Source organism: Eretmochelys imbricata, chromosome 5 (genome assembly GCF_965152235.1).
Source record: "Eretmochelys imbricata isolate rEreImb1 chromosome 5, rEreImb1.hap1, whole genome shotgun sequence".
Taxonomy (NCBI): Eukaryota; Metazoa; Chordata; order Testudines; family Cheloniidae; genus Eretmochelys; species Eretmochelys imbricata.
The window spans coordinates 115,988,687-115,994,686 of NC_135576.1; positions in this window are offsets into that span (position 1 = coordinate 115,988,687).

Consider the following 6,000-nt stretch of genomic DNA (forward strand, 5'->3'; position numbering starts at 1 on the left):
GATAGTGTGGCTGATGTGATTAGGCCCTACGATGGTGTCCCCTGAATAGATATGTGGGCAGAGTTGGCAACGGCCTTTGTTGCAAGGATAGGTTTCTGGATTAGTGTTTTTGTTGTGTGATTGCTGGTGAGCATTTGCTTCAGGTTGGGGGGCTGTCTGTAAGCAAGGACTGGACTGTCTCCCAGGATCTGTGAGAGTGAGGGATTGTCCTTCAGGATAGGTTGTAGATCCTGAAAGGTCAGAATATGAACAAGAGGCTGCTAGGCAGCTCTCTAACACCACATTCTACAAGCCATTATCCTCTGATCCCACTGAGGGTTACACCAAAAGAAACTACACCATCTGCTCAAGAAACTCCCTGAAAACGCACAAGAACAAATCTGCACAGACACATCCCTAGAATCCTGACCTGGGGTATTCTGTCTGCTACCCAAGATCCATAAACCTGGAAATCCTGGACGCCCCATCATCTCAGGCATTGGCACCCTGACAACAGGATTGTCTGGCTATGTAGACTCTCTCCTCAGCACCTACACTATCAGCACTCCCAGCTATCTTCGAGACACCACTGACTTCCTGAGGAAGCTACAATCCATTGGTGATCTTCCAGAAAACACCATCCTGGCCACTATGGATGTAGAAGCCCTCTACACCAACATTCCACATAAAGATGGACTATAAGCTGTAAGGAACAGTATCTCCAATAATGTCACGGCAACGTGGTGACTGAACTTTGTGACTTTGTCCTCACCCATAACTATTTCACATTGGGGACAATGTATACCTTCAAGTCAGCGGCACTGCTATGGGTACCCGCATGGCCTCACAGTATGCCAACATTTTTATGGCGGACTTCGAACAGCGTTTCCTCAACTCTCGTCCCCTAATGCCCCTACTCTACTTGCGTTATATTGATGACATCTTCATTATCTGGACCCATGGAAAAGAAGCCCTTGAGGAATTCCACCATGATTTCAACAATTTCCATCCCATCAACCACCTCAGCCTGGACCTGTCCACACAAGAGATCCACTTCCTGGACACTACAGTGCTAATAAGCAATGGTCACACAAACACCACCCTATACCAGAAATCTACTGACCGCTCTACATACTTACATGCCTCCAGACCACACCACACGGTCCATTGTCTACAGCCAAGCTCGAAGATACAACTGCATTTGCTCCAACCTCTCAGACAGAGACAAACACTGACAAGATCTCTATTAAGTGTTCTTAAAACTACAGTACCCACGTGCTGAAGTGAAGAAACAGACTAACAGAGCCAGAAGAGTACCCAGAAGTCACCTACTACAGGACAGGCCCAACAAAGTAACAGAACGCCACTAGCCATCACCTTCAGCCCCCAACTAAAACCTCTCCAGCGCATCATCAAGGCTCTACAACCTATCCTGAAGGATGACCCATCACTCTCACAAATCTTGGGAGACAGGCCAGTCCTTGCTTACAGACAGCCCCCCAACCTGAAGCAAATACTCACAAGCAACCACATACCACACAACAGAACCACTAACCCAGGAATCTATCCTTGCAACAAAGTCCGTTGCCAACTCTGCCCACATATTCAGTTGTCAATTCAGTTGTTAGGCCCTATTCAGGGGACACCATCATAGGGCCTAATCACATCAGCCACACTATCAGAGGCTCGTTCACCTGCACATCTACTAATGTGATATACGCCAGCAAATACTCACAAGCAACCACATACCACACAACAGAACCACTAACCCAGGAACCTATCCTTGCAACAAAGTCCGTTGCCAACTCTGCCCACATATTCAGTTGTCAATTCAGTTGTTAGGCCCTATTCAGGGGACACCATCATAGGGCCTAATCACATCAGCCACACTATCAGAGGCTCGTTCACCTGCACATCTACTAATGTGATATACGCCATCATGTGCCAGCAATGCCCCTCTGCCATGTACATTGGCCAAACCGGACAGTCTCTACGTAAAAGAGTAAATGGACACAAATCAGACATCAAGAATTATAACATTCAAAAACCAGTCGGAGAACATGTCAATCTCCCTGGTCACTCAATTACAGACTTAAAAGTCGCAATACTACAACAAAAAACAGACTCCAATGAGGAACTGCCGAATTGGAATTAATTTGCAAACTGGACACCATTAAATTAGGCTTGAATAAAGACTGGGAGTGGATGGGTTATGGGTCATTACAGAAACTAAAACTATTTCCCCATGCTTATTTTTTTCCCCTACTGTTCCTCACACCTTCTTGTCAATTGTTGGAAATGGCCCATCCTGATTATCGCTATAAAATTTTTTTTTTCCCTCCTGCTAATAGCAGCTCACCTTAACTGATCACTCGTTAAAGTGGGTATGGCAACACCCATTTTTTTTATGTTCTCTGTGCGTATATATACACACACACGTCTTCCTACTGTATTTTCCACTGCATGCATCCGATGAAGTGGGTTTTAGCCCACGAAAGCTTATGCTCAGATAAATGTTAGTCTCTGAAGTGCCACAAGTTCTCCTTGTTCTTTTTGCCGACACAGACTAACACGGCTACCACTCTGAAGCTTTAAAATGTGAATCAGAAACTGCCTGTTCCTTTCACAAGCCTGCAGGCAGCCTGAAAAACTCAAAGAGGGGTGTAAACTGCCCCATTCATCTGAATGGGTGTTAATACTCACACGTTTAAATGTCATTTAAAGATTTCACTACTGATCTATTTTAGCAGAAATATCCAAGTAATGTACATATCCCACAATCCTAATTGTTCCTGTCCACGTGCCCAAGCTCCAAATGTATCTTACATAGCCGCAGTTTTGTGTTGTCTGCAATGGTTTGACAACTGGAAGCATGGACACTATGTACAATAAATTGTATTTAATTAAAAACAAGGGAGCCCTACTTGTCTTACTAAGTGTTATTTTTCATTTTTACATAATTAAAAACACCAGATTTTTAAATGCAAATGAAGCTGGCCCAGAATTAAAGTCGAGCTGATGCTGTTTTGTCTATTGTGCATTTTCTACCATTTTATCCAGTCTAGTTTTGTATGTGCCAAGTGATGAAGCTTCTACCACTTCGAGATTATTTCATAGCCTTATAAATCTCACTATGAAGATAGTTTTCCTGAGATTTATTCAGTTTAAGGACTCTTCTCTAATTCATCCAGTTACTCCTAGTTATAGCCCTATGGTCCACCTATGAAACATGTTACCTCCCTTCTTCATTCAGCTGTCTGTAATTTAATACCCTCCTCCTCTCCCCCACTTGTCTGTCTAACCAAGGTGTATAGCTTATTTTACTCCATAAATGAATCCTTCTATGGCCTATAATCATTCATTTTTGGTGCCCCTTTGACATTCTCTCAGTTACTCAACGTTATCCAGGTATTAAAGTGCCTAGATGTTGATAGGATAAGACCAGACTGTACAGAGACTATTACATCTCCAGGCTGTCATTACAATGCTTATATAGCCCCAAGTTGCTGTGACCTTACCTTGCTGGTATATTTCAACCACGAGTCACATCTAATTTGCTGACCAGTATTATCCTCAAGTCGTTTTCAGCATTACTGTTTTGCAGATTTTTCTTCTGTTGAATATACAAGTCTTCCAACTCTATTAACTTGCCCTTCCATTTTTCCAAGACATTGTTATTGTCTACCCAGATTGCGAATGCCTCTAGGTTCCTTCATATTATTGCTCTGCCTATCCTGATGGATGTTTAGAACCTTCCTTGATTCAGTGTATCTGCAAATGTAATTTGTGTTCAAGTTTACCCTGCCATCCTGATCAATAATGAAGATGGTACATAAGATGGGAGCTGCAATATACCACGAGACATTTCCTTAGGACAGAGATTTGGCTCTTTTACAACCCCTTCTGCTTAGCAGTAATAGTTCTTCCTCTATGTGTTTAGAAACTCTCTTTCTAGGGTAGTCCGGTTATATTAGCAGGGATTGAAGCCAGATCTATTCAATTGTAACTGCCAGAATGATGCTTTTCTTTTACACCCACTTCTGAAGATTCAAGGAAACTGATCAGATCTTCTACTTCTGGTACCCTTCTACCCCCCACATGTATGTGACTTTTCATAAATATTAGCAATAATTCAGCAAGTGAGTAGGTAAATGCTCATCATCTTTTAGGACAAATATGTGGACTGAAACATATAAATTTCACCACCCCAGTAAAGTAAAATCTTACTGTTTAAGAAACTGTTTGTTTGCCCATGAAAGTGGCCTTCTACACTTGAAGGAAATAAAGGACAAATATAGGACAAAGTCTACAAAGTACCCCAGAATGTTCTATTTGTGGTACAAAAATAATTATCCATTGTCTGTGCCTTAGCATATTTAATGCTGAAATACAGGACAAAGGACAATCAATACTGACATATATATTAGGCATTAAAGCGAGATCTCTCTCAACATAAGTAGGGCTTTACCAAATTCATGACCATGAAATCTGATCTCCCCTGTGAAATCTGGCTAGTGTAGGAGAGGAGGTGGTCTAGGAGCTCTTACCATATGCCCAATTCCAGATGCTAATCTCGGCTGGGCTGGGGAGGGATGGGACTTCCTCTTCCCCTGCAGGGGCCACTCCTAGGGCCAGATCAAACCCATCTCTGGAAACCTCTCCCAGCTGCTGGCTGGGAGCCCAGCTCTGAAGACAGCAGTGCTGCCAGCAGTAGCGCAGAAGTAAGGGTGGCAATACTGCAACACCCCTACAATAGCCTTGTGAGCCCCTCCAATGGCCCTTTTTGGGTCGGGACTTCTAGGGTTACAACACTGTGAAATTTCAGATTTAAATATCTGAAACCATAAAATTTATGTTTTAAATCCTATGACCATGAAATTGACCAAAATGGACTGTGAATTTGGTAGGGCCCCAAACATTGGCTAAGTATTTGAGCTATGCTTTCACTCTTGGTCTTAAGCTTGAATTCCTCTTCTCAAAAATCTTACACTCCCTGGGCTGGAAATGAAACAGTTGTGATGTCCACAACAGCACCCACTCCACGGGGTGTTGTGCTTTAACCATGACAATATATCCTACTGGTGGGCTGAGGACAGAAATAAGATTGGTAAGAGCGCACATACAGGATTGGAGTCATGGTGGTGCCCTGCCAAGCAGTAGCAATCCTAGATAAATGTGCAATGGCGAATGCAACTTTTTGTAACATCAAAACACGGGGTGCCTTGCTGTCAAGTCTTGATGCAAACAGGGTGGGAAGACAGAGAGAAAGACCCCAAAGAAGTGGATATCAGTTGGGCAAAAAAAAAAAATCAGGATGACTTAATGGTAGATGAATGCCATCCTCTTAACCACCACTCCCACCCCTGCCCAGAGAAATCAGTAAGAAGTGTTGCGATTTTCTGGAATCCATGAGAAGCATGTGAACAGGTAATACAGAACTTTGTAGAAAGGCGTGATAGTGGCTTACCAGGGATATGACTGAGCTGCCAGTATTTCCTAATATACATAACCCAAGTTTTCAAACCTGAAAACAAGATTTTTCAAAAACAGGGACCTGGCTTTAGGCTCCTAAATCCATATTCAGGCATGTAAGTGGCAAGTACAGAGAGCCAAATAGCTCCCACTAATCTCAGCTAGAGATTGATCAGGCCCCAGTACAATAAGAGAAATTTAAATTTTAAGAGATTTTCAACTGGATTTGGAATTTTTGAAGACTAACATTTTTAAACAGTTACCACAGTCATCCTATATTTGCTCACAAAGACACCCAAAAGGGTCGGTTAAAAGTTTAACTTCCTTTAGCATCCCAGCCTAAGACCCTGCCTTCGGAAGAATACAAATATTTTTCTTTTGTGAAAAAGGGTCTTTCCCCCATTTTTAAAAGGGCAAATGATTATGTAATTCACTCCATCTTGAACACAGAATTATAGTTCTTCAGCAGAAGTTCCAGAAGGACGAATAAAATCCACATGCAGTTTACTAAAAGGCCTCCCTTATCCCACACAATAAAATTTACAGCAC